The 11,066-nt window shown below is 40.2% G+C and overlaps 1 pseudogene; it reads right to left on the bottom strand.

Annotated features, from left to right (window-relative positions):
• Window positions 1-3,192: 3,192 nt before the first annotated feature.
• LOC120110709 lies at window positions 3,193-3,290 on the bottom strand (annotated as a pseudogene).
• Window positions 3,291-11,066: the final 7,776 nt, after the last annotated feature.

The raw sequence follows: 11,066 nt of genomic DNA, 5'->3' as shown, positions 1-11,066 counted from the left end.
TCCCAGCGTCCAATGCCCTGCGGTCGTTCCTTGCGTAGCATCCAAGAGTCCCAGCCTCCTCAGATCCCGTCTCATCCCATGCATCCATTTGAAGCAGCCCGCGTGCAGCCCATCCGCACATCTTCCGAATTCGGGACCCCAGGAACCGCGTCCGTCTTCTCCGCGTGCGAATCTTCCACGCATCCCAGTTCACAACGCATCCCAGCTCCAATGCTTAAGCTCAGCCATCCACCTCTTCTCAGCGGTTTGCCCATGAAGCTTCTCCCAGCATGCCACGTCCGATCCCCCTCGCATCCATCTGCTTCTCCCGAGTTCCAGCCACATCAGCTCCCAGCGTCCGCGTGCAGCTCATCATCCCGCGATTTCCGCATCTATGATCAGCTAGCATCCGGGCATCTTCCAGATCCGCGTCTCAGCTACCAGCAAAGGTCACACACGTCATCCGAATCCCAAACGCCAGCAGTCCGTCTTCTCCGCGTGCAGTCATCATCCCGCGAAGATCCCGCATCCACAGCCTCATCCAGCCGTCTGAGTCCAATTCTCCCACAAGCTCATGCATCCCAGCATCCCACAATCTTCAGCCTTCCTCAGATTTGTGCATCCAAATCTCATCCTGCGGCCAGCAGCCCATTCCGCGTCCAAGCTCCAATCTCGTCCGCGATCGGCCTTCTCGCATCCGGGATACTCAGCATCTCCACGTATCCCGTGGGATCAGGAATCCATCTCAGCCGACGGGTATCCACCGCGTGCGAAATCGGGGGATCAAAGGAAAAGAGGATATTACCTTTCGGCTGGGAGAGGGGGGAGTTCATTCGAAGAAATAGAGAGCCTCAGCCGGCTATTCAAAGAAGAAAAAAAAAAGGGAAACAGAGCATGCTCTGTTTCCAAAAAGAATAGAAAAAAGAAAAGAAAAGAGGGGAGTTTTCTTTTATGTTAATGGAGGGCTGATTTCTTAGGTGAAGGGTGATGGAGGAACCTTTGATGTATTGCTCTTTGAAGTAAACTCTAAACTTTTGCCTTGAATGAATTATATTTACTGGTATGTTTTTGATCCATGCATAGTTATTTCGTAGATAGCTCTTTAATGGATTATGATTATTGATATATGGATTGCTTTAGTATTTGATTCGTCGTAGACGTAGAAAGCACGACGAATGCTTAGAAATTGAGTTCATATGTTCATGAAATATATACCATGATTAGATCTATCCTACCATTCATTTTTAATCAAGAACCATAGAGTTTATTTCTTGGATGCAATATCATCAAGGGGGATTCCAGATCCCTACCATCTTTATTTCGTTGAACTTTGTTTATTGCTATATTGTTCTCTGATTTTAATTTCTGAAAATCAATCCAAAATTACATCTAAAAATTACGCTAATAATCCATAGAACGTTCCCTGAGGATTCGACCTCGGACTCCCGAGATTTTACTACTTATACGATTCTCCTATACTTGGGAGATTAGTTTCGCGAAAACATTTTTGCGAGCGCGTCAAGTTTTTGGCGCCGTTGCCGGGGAGCGGCTGATTTATTAGTATAATTTTATATTTAATTAGTACTTTAGTAGTTAGTCTTTTTCTTTCGAAAAACAAAAAAAAAATTCTTTAATGCAGTTTTTTTTATTCCCTGCACAGTCTACATCAAACTCTGATATCAAAGTAATTAACCGTTTGATTGAACTCAAATTTGGTCGTCAGGTGCAGGACCTTGTTTCTTTCATCTGAACGGTCTGATTGACATTCTGAAACTTTTAAGACCATTAGATTAATACGAAACCTTGCTGCTTTCTGTTTTTAATTTTCTGCATTTAATTGTTTTAGAATCAGAATTTTATTATTATCATATCTCATTAACCCTTGTTGCTAATTGAAAATTTAAGAAAAAAACTTTAAGAAAAGATCAAGGGTGATTATTCAAAAATTAAAAAAAGAAAAAAAACCTAAAATTTCAAATTTCAAATTTCAGAATTCAAATTTCAAACTTCAACTCATAAAATTTAAAAAAAAATAAATAATTTGCTTGATCACTTATTCAATAAAATTTAATGTCATGTCATAAAACATTAGAAAAAAAAAACTTTTGATTGTTGCATATAGTATAAGGCATCAGCATAAAATATTCTAAGGGCTGAACCCATTTAAAAAGATAAGGTCGGGATTTCATCACTCGTCCTTAGCCCAAAAATCACCCTATTGCACAAATATCCTAAGCTTAACTAAAATCAACTAGACGTTGGCCCCTAAGGACATTCGAGCTCAATAGGACCAAGACCACCGAAAGTTGTACCAATTTCGCTTTGTGGCTTAGTTGATGTCTAGGCAAGCTTTGTCCCTATAAGGAAGACAGTTCATCTGTTCGAGGCAAGTGGGTTTTAAGTGGGACCTTTGCGAACGCATCGTGACCCCTCGACTTACCTGGGAGTTTTACTGGTCAACTCGGTTCATTAGACCGGATTGGAGGCTTAGGTGCCCTCTTCAAACCAGTTAGGAGCTGTCTAGAAATTTAAGAAAAACATTAGAAATTGAGATGTAATGTTTAGTTGCATGTTTGATTGTGAATAGATTTTTGTTTTAGGGTGTCGTTTTAGGATATCTTTAGTTGGTACTTATATTTATATTTATTTTAAAAAAAAACATAAAAAAAATTTAAATTTTTTATGCTAGGTTGGAATAGGGACGACACTGGTCGATTAAGTCGTACAACTTTAGATCATCCCTTAGGACACATCCTTGAAATTCCTTCGCAGTATCTCACACCTTGTGAGATGGCAAATTTTCCTGATGATGTAGGAAGTCACCATGGTGATGAAGGTAGACCCCCAGTTATGACACTTCGACAATACTTACATCCCACTAGAACTAGTCAACCTTCATGCATGATTATTCCTGAAAATGTAGGACACTTTGAAATCAAACCAGGAGTAATTCAATTGCTGCCCAAGTATCATGGAATGGAATCCGAGAACCCTTATCTTCACCTTAAAGATTTTGAGGAAATTAGCATCACATTTAGAGTGCCAAATGTATCGGAAGATGTCCTTAAATTGACCTTGTTTCCTTTTTCCTTAAAGGATAAAGCCAAAACATGGCTGAACTCCTTGAGACCTAAATCGCTAGGAACATGGCATGATATGCAAAGAGAATTCATGAAAAAATTCTTTCCCGCACAAAGGACTAACTTTTTGAAAAGGCACATTAGCAATTTCCAACAAAAAGATCATGAAACATTTTATGAATGCTGGGAGAGATTTAAAGATTTGCTTCTCTCTTGTCCTCATCATGGGTTTGAAACATGGAGAACCATTAGTTTCTTTTACGAAGGGTTGTCTCCACAGTTAAAACAATTTATAGAGACTATGTGCAATGGTCTATTTTTGGAAAAGCAACCCGATGAGGCATGGGACTATTTAGATTCTTTCGCAGAGACTGCACAATTATGGGATACAGGGGATAGAGTGAATAAACCTTTACCTAAGCCTACTAGCGTTGGACACAGGGGCCTTTACAATCTTAGTACTCAGGATGATATTCAGGCTAAAATGGCAGCCCTTACTAGGAAGGTTGAGGAAATTGAACTTAGAAGGATTGAACCCGTCAAGACCGTAGAACATAACAGCGAGTGTTGTAGGATTTGCGAGATGCCTGGCCATCTCACCACTGATTGCCCCACAATACCCGCATTCAAGGAAGTCTTGCACGATCAGGCCAATGTTATGAATACCTATCAAAAATCTTTCAATAATCCTTTTTCGGGTACTTACAATCCTGGATGGAAGAACCATCCAAATTTCAGGTGGAGGAATGACCAACCTCAACAAGTATATAACCCAACTCCTCCACCTCCGCAACCTCATTATGCACACGCACCCCCTCAAAAATCCAGTCTCGAAGAAACTTTGCAATCTTTCATGCAAGGTCAAGCTAACATCAATAATGAATTAAGAAATCAACTGACAATGCTGACCACTGCTTTAAATGCTCAAGAGAAGGGTAAGCTACCAGCTCAACCACAACCTAACCCTCAAGTCTACGGCGGTAGCAATGCATCATCTTCAACTTCGCATAAAGAACAAGCAAAGAGTATAATAACTTTGCGAAGTGGAAAGATTATTGACCGACCAGTTCTAGAACAAACACAAGTCATACCTGATTCTGACCCTCCCAAGACAAAAGAAAAGGATAATGAAGAAACTGAAGCACCAACATCTACTGAAAAAATCAAATGTTCTTTTTCTGCACCGTTTCCACAAAAATTAAAGCCCTTACAAAAGCCTGAACCAAACTCTGAAATTCTTGAGCTTTTTAAGCAAGTAAAAATTAATGTACCTCTTCTTGATGCAATCAAACAAGTGCCTTCCTATGCAAAATTTTTAAAAGATTTGTGCACTGTCAAGCGTCGTTTAAATGTCAAGAAGAAGGCATTTCTGGCTGAAATTGTGAGTGCAATTTTACAGCATGACATTCTTCCTAAATATAAGGATCCAGGTTGCCCAACTATCTCGTGCATCATTGGCAATTTTAGGATTGAGCGAGCATTGCTAGATTTAGGAGCGAGTGTGAACTTGTTGCCATATACGGTATATGAGCAACTCGGTTTGGGTGAGTTGAAGCCAACAACTGTGACCTTACAATTAGCTGACAGGTCAGTAAAGGTTCCTAGAGGGATTATCGAAGATGTGTTGGTCCAAGTAGACAAGTTCTATTTTCCTGTTGACTTTATCGTACTGGACACACATCCGGCTTCCAATTCACCATCTCAGATTCCGGTCATCTTAGGACGTCCGTTCCTTGCAACTTCTAATGCATTGATCAATTGTAGGAATGGTGTCATGAAGCTTTCTTTTGACAATATGACCTTGAAACTGAATGTCTTTAGTATAGGCAAACAACCCAGTGATCATGAAGAAAGTAAGGAAGTTGAATGGGTTGAAACCATTGCGGAAGAATATCTGTTAAAAGAAACATTTACTGAATTGGCCGACAATGGTTTGATAGATTGGTGTTCTGAAGGTACTGCTGATGATGTGGTCCCACCTAGTTTAGATAATTCGGATGTTATGATGGTCAATGGGTGGAGACCGAGAATAGAGGAATTTGAACGGTTGCCACCTCGAGAAATAAAGATAGTACCATCCCATGAACAAACACCTAAGCTCGAGTTGAAATCTTTACCGAAGGAACTCAAGTATGCCTTTCTTGGATCCGAGGACACTTTTCCTATAATCATCTCATCTGACCTTGATCATGCCCAAGAAAGAAAATTACTCGGTGTTCTAAAGAATCATAAGGGAGCTTTAGGGTGGTCTATTGCCGACTTGAAGGGGATTAGCCCTTCAATTTGCATGCACCGGATATATTTGGAGGACAATGCCACAACCACAAGGCAAATGCAACGCAGGTTGAATCCTACGATGAGAGATGTGGTTAAGGCAGAAGTCCTCAAGTTGCTTGACGTGGGTATTATTTACCCAATTTCCGACAGCAAGTGGGTAAGTCCTACTCAAGTCGTTCCTAAGAAGTCAGGTCTGACGGTAGTCAAAAATGAGCAGGGTGAGTTAGTTCTGACTCGCGTTCCGACGAGTTGGCGCATGTGTGTTGACTACCGAAAATTGAATTTGGTCACTAGGAAAGATCACTTTCCCCTACCCTTCCTAGACCAAGTTTTGGAAAGAGTTGCAGGACACAAATTCTATTGTTTTCTCGATGGCTATTCCGCGTACTACCAAATCGAAATTTCACCAGGATCAAGAGAAGACTACCTTCACTTGTCCTTTTGGCACATTCGCTTTCCGTCGGATGCCATTCGGGTTGTGTAATGCACCTGCAACATTCCAAAGGTGTATGCTCAGCATTTTTGAAGAAATGACCGAGAAATTTTTAGAAGTGTTTATGGATGATTTCTCTATTTTTGGCAATTCTTTTGATGATTGCCTGTCACACTTACAAGCAGTCTTAGCTCGATTCATGGAAAAGAATCTGATACTGAATTGGGAGAAATGCCACTTTATGGTGCCAAAGGGAATTATCCTAGGACATATTGTTTCATCGAAGGGCATGAAAGTTGATAGAGCTAAGATTGACTTAATCGCCAAGCTACCTGCACCCAAGACGGTTAGAGATGTTAGATCATTTTTGGGTCACGCAGGATTTTATAGGAGGTTCATCAAGGACTTTAGTGTCATAGCTCGACCATTATGTAACCTCCTATCCCTTGATACACCGTTCAATTGGACTGAAACATGTCAAGAGGCATTCGAAAAATTGAAGGCTATGCTTAGCACTGCACCCATCGTGTGACCACCTGATTGGTCATTACCTTTTGAGATCATGTGTGATGCTAGCGACTATACGATAGGAGCTGTCCTAGAACAACGCAAGGATAATAAGCCATATGTCATCTACTATGCAAGCAAAACCTTAAATGATGCTCAAATGAATTACACCACCACCGAGAAGGAATTGCTTATAGTAGTATTTGCATTAGACAAATTTCGCTCTTATATCCTTGGTGCTCCTATTGTTATCTTTACGGATCATGCAGCACTAAAATATTTACTGGATAAGAAAGAGGCCAAACCACGCTTAATACGATGGATACTTCTACTCCAAGAATTTGACATCACTATCAAAGATAAAAAGGGAGTAGAGAATGTGGTTGCTGACCATTTATCACGGCTAGTTTTTAATAATTCGGTGCCACAGTTTTCCATCAAGGACTCATTTCCCGAAGAGCAGCTGTTTGCACTTTCTACTATGCCATGGTATGCTGATATTGTAAACTTTCTTGTCACGAACCGGATGCCGGAGCATTGGGGATCGAATGATAAGAATAATTTCTTGCGTGAAGTAAGAAATTATTATTATGATACTCCTTATTTGTTCAAGTATTGCAATGATCAAATCTTTAGAAGATGCATTCCGAAGCATGAGATGCAAAGTGTACTCTCTTTTTGTCATGCCAGTGCTTGTGGAGGACACTTTGCATCTAAGAAAACGGCAGCTAAGGTGTTGCAATGTGGTTTTTATTGGCCTACACTATTTAAAGATGCCCACGAGTTCTGTAGGACATGTGACCAATGTCAACGTGTAGGAAGTCTAACTCGTAGGCAAATGATGCCTCTTCAGCCCATTACTGCTATTGAAATTTTTGACATGTGGGGCATCGATTTTATGGGCCCATTTCTACCGTCTTTTGGATATGAGTATATTTTAGTTGGTGTTGAGTATGTGTCAAAATGGGTAGAAGCTGTTGCCTGTAGAACTAATGATCACAAACCTGTTTTGAAATTTCTTAAAGAAAATATTTTTTCACGATTTGGGATGCCCAACATTATCATTAGTGATGGTGGAAAACATTTTTGTAATAAGCCTTTTGAGATCCTATTACGAAAGTACGGTATCACCCATAGAATTGCAACTCCTTATCACCCGCAGACTAGTGGCCAAGTAGAGTTAGCCAATCGGGAGATTAAACGAATTTTAGAGAAAACGGTGAATCCATCACGCAAAGACTGATCTTTAAAACTTTCTGACGCATTGTGGGCTTACCGTACTGCTTATAAAACTATTCTTGGTATGTCCCCGTATCGGCTAGTTTATGGAAAAGCATGTCATCTACCTATTGAAATAGAGCATAAATCGTATTGGGCCATTAGAAAATTAAACTTTGAATTGTCAGATGCTGGTTTAGCTAGAAAATTACAATTAAGTGAGTTGAATGAAATTCGTCGGGATGCGTATGACAATGCTAGACTTTGTAAAGAATGAATGAAAATTAAGCATGATAAATCAATTCTAAGAAAATCTTTTGAACCTGCACAAAAAGTTCTTTGTTATGATTCTCGCTTACATCTGTTTCCTGAAAAGTTACGATCAAGATGGACAAGTCCTTTCATTGTAAAAACTGTTTTTCCACATGGGGCAGTTGAAATTGAGAATCCACAGGATAGCACAATTTTTAAGGTAAATGGACACAGATTAAAACCTTTTCTTGAGAATTTGGCAGATGAAGAGGACTTCTTTTCCTTGGGGGAGCCTTCTTATGACTGAGCTTGACGACAAAGGTATGTGTATATTAGTTAGAATTATATTTTTCTTTTATTTTTAGTCTTCTTCTTATTTTGTAGGTCTTCTTTTTTGGTTATCAACAGCTCAAGGTATTACTCTTCTCTCCAATATTATTTTCTCTATTGTCTTTCATATATCGTTTCTTGTATCTTTTACATTGAGGACAATGCAATGTTTAAGTTGGGGGGCGGAAAATATTTTGACCAAAAAAAAAAACTTGTTTTTGCATTTAATTTATTCTATTACTTTCTTTTCTGAGCAAATGCACATGTATTTTCATAGTGAGTTTGTGCAACTATTAAGGCAAGGAACACATGCATACTATGATTGATCAGAGACCTAATATTAGATCCCCACACATGTACTTAATGACAATAGGAAGGCCTCAGGAGTTCATATTTGTTAACTGTATTTTTGTGAGCCTTATCCGTAAAAGAAGTACAAGTATCCTTGTTCGTACCATAAGGTTCATGATTTGGTTTTCACATAAAGATAGAGGTTGAATATCCCAGTTAGATTACTTAGGTGCCTTATGATCCGACCTTGGTTGACCTATAGTCACGATGCAGTCACATATATAATAAAATATATATATATGGTTCAATCTATCTTCTCTTTTCTTGCATAATTATGAAAAAAAATTCTTATGATGACAAGTCTGGCCTCGTGGCGTAGTCTGGTTCGAGTAATTAAGTCCGAGGGGTGTTTCACCTAATGTCTTGAGCCAACTGGATCGGGGGTCATTGGCTGAAAGCTCGCTACATGGACCTTACTAGAGCCTAATGGGGTTGGATAGCTGTAGTCGTCATGGGTATTGAAAAAAAAAAATGAATGAAATAACAATAAGCATGAATGAGTTGGTCAGGCTGAACCTAGTGAAATGTGGTAATGGCTGGTTTGACTCCATTATATTGGACTTCTGTGTACCCGGGTTGTTTAGTTGGGATTGATAGCTCTTTCTTTACATGCGAACCATTCTTGACAAATTTAAACAACATGTGATATTCTGAAAATTTGATGGATTAGGTTCTAATAAATTGTAGAAAACATTTGTGGACTTGAGTAGTGCACCTAAAACTCAGGCGGTGCCTATTGTGGTGGAGGTATTAGTACTCTGAGAAAGTCATGCAATTTAATGCACATTACACTTTTATATTTCCTTGTTTTGATAGTTGCCATGCTTAAAAATATATATCAATTAATTACATTTGTATTAGCTTAAAATTTATTTCATATTTTTATTAGAATCTCATGTCATATAATTCATGATGTTTGTGGGTAACATCCCTGAAAATTCTCACGAGACAACACTCGTCCACTAGGGTAACCTAGGGTTTTAATGGCTTGTTGCACGTGCTAAGTGCAATCGTGATTCCTACGAAAGTGAGTGCTTATCTTAATTTTATGCAATTAGTTCTAATAAAACATCAAAGGATCAACCAATACTTTTTGTACTCTCATGTTATTGTTTACTCTGAATTGCTAGAGACTAGCAATAAGCTAGTTGGGGGGTATGATGAGAGCACAAAAGTGCGATCTAAGTACCAATTAACTTAGCCTAATGTTAGCAAAATAATGATAAATAATAGGTGTTAACATTTGCGTGATTAAATATTTTATCCTTAGCACTTATTATAATTTTTATCATTATTTTTATATAAATTCATCTCTTTCCAGCTGCAGAATAGAGCCCATATTCAACCGTCCGCGATGCATCCCGTGAGCATCTCCGCGTGTGATTAGCTCCCAGCGTCCGAGCTTTCCGCATCCCAGCGTCCAATGCCCTGTGGTCGTTTCTTGCGTAGCATCCAAGAGTCCCAGCCTCCTCAGATCCCATCTCATCCCATGCATCCATTTGAAGCAGCCCGCGTGCAGCCCATCCGCACATCTTCCGGATTCGAGACCCCAGGAACCGCGTCCGTCTTCTCCGCGTGTGAATCTCCCACGCGTCTCAGTTCACAACGCGTCCCAGCTCCAATGCTTAAGCTCAGCCGTCCACCTCTTCTCAGCGGTTTGCCCATGAAGCTTCTCCCAGAATGCCACGTCCGATCCTCCTTGCATCCATCTGCTTCTCCCGAGTTCCAGCCACATCAGCTCCCAGCATCCGCGTGCAGCTCATCATCCCGCGATTTCCGCATCTGCGATCAGCTAGCATCCGGGTGTCTTCCAGATCCGCGTCTCAGCTACCAGCAAAGGTCACACACGTCATCCGAATCCCAAATGCCAGCAGTCCATCTTCTCCTCGTGTAGTCATCATCCCGCGAAGATCCCGCATCCACAGCCTCATCCAGCCGTCCGAGTCCAATTCTCCCGCAAGCTCATGCATCCCAGCATCCCACGATCTTCAGCCTTCCTCAGATTTGTGCATCCAAATCTCATCCTGCGGCCAGCAGCCCATTCCGCGTCCAAGCTCCAATCTCGTCCGTGATCGGCCTTCTCGCATCCGGGATACTCAGCATCTCCACGTATCTCGTGGGATCAGGAATCCATCTCAGCCGACAGGTATCCACCGCGTGCGAAATCGGGGGATCAAAGGAAAAGAGGATATTACCTCTCAGCTGGGAGAGGGGGGAGTTCATTCGAAGAAACAGAGAGCCTCAGCCGGCTATTCAATGAAGAAAAAAAAAAGGGAAACAGAGCAAGCTCTATTTCCAAAAAGAATAGAAAAAAGAAAAGAAAAGAGGGGAGTTTTCTTTTATGTTAATGGAGGGTTGATTTCTTAGGTGAAGGGTGATGGAGGAACCTTTGATGTATTGCTCTTTGAAGTAAACTCTAAACTTTTGCCTTGAATGAATTATATTTACTGATATGTTTTTGATCCATGCATAGTTATTTCGTAGATAGCTATTTAATGGATTATGATTATTGATATATGGATTGCTTTAGTATTTGATTCGTCGTAGATGTAGAAAGCACGATGAATGCTTAGAAATTGAGTTCATATGTTTATGAAACATATACCATGATTAGATCTATCCTACCATTCATTTTTAAT

The sequence above is a fragment of the Phoenix dactylifera genome, chromosome 4, assembly GCF_009389715.1.
Source record: "Phoenix dactylifera cultivar Barhee BC4 chromosome 4, palm_55x_up_171113_PBpolish2nd_filt_p, whole genome shotgun sequence".
NCBI classification, from domain to species: domain Eukaryota; kingdom Viridiplantae; phylum Streptophyta; class Magnoliopsida; order Arecales; family Arecaceae; genus Phoenix; species Phoenix dactylifera.
Note: the sequence above shows the minus strand (reverse complement) of the source record. Positions and strands in the feature narration are given on the sequence as shown.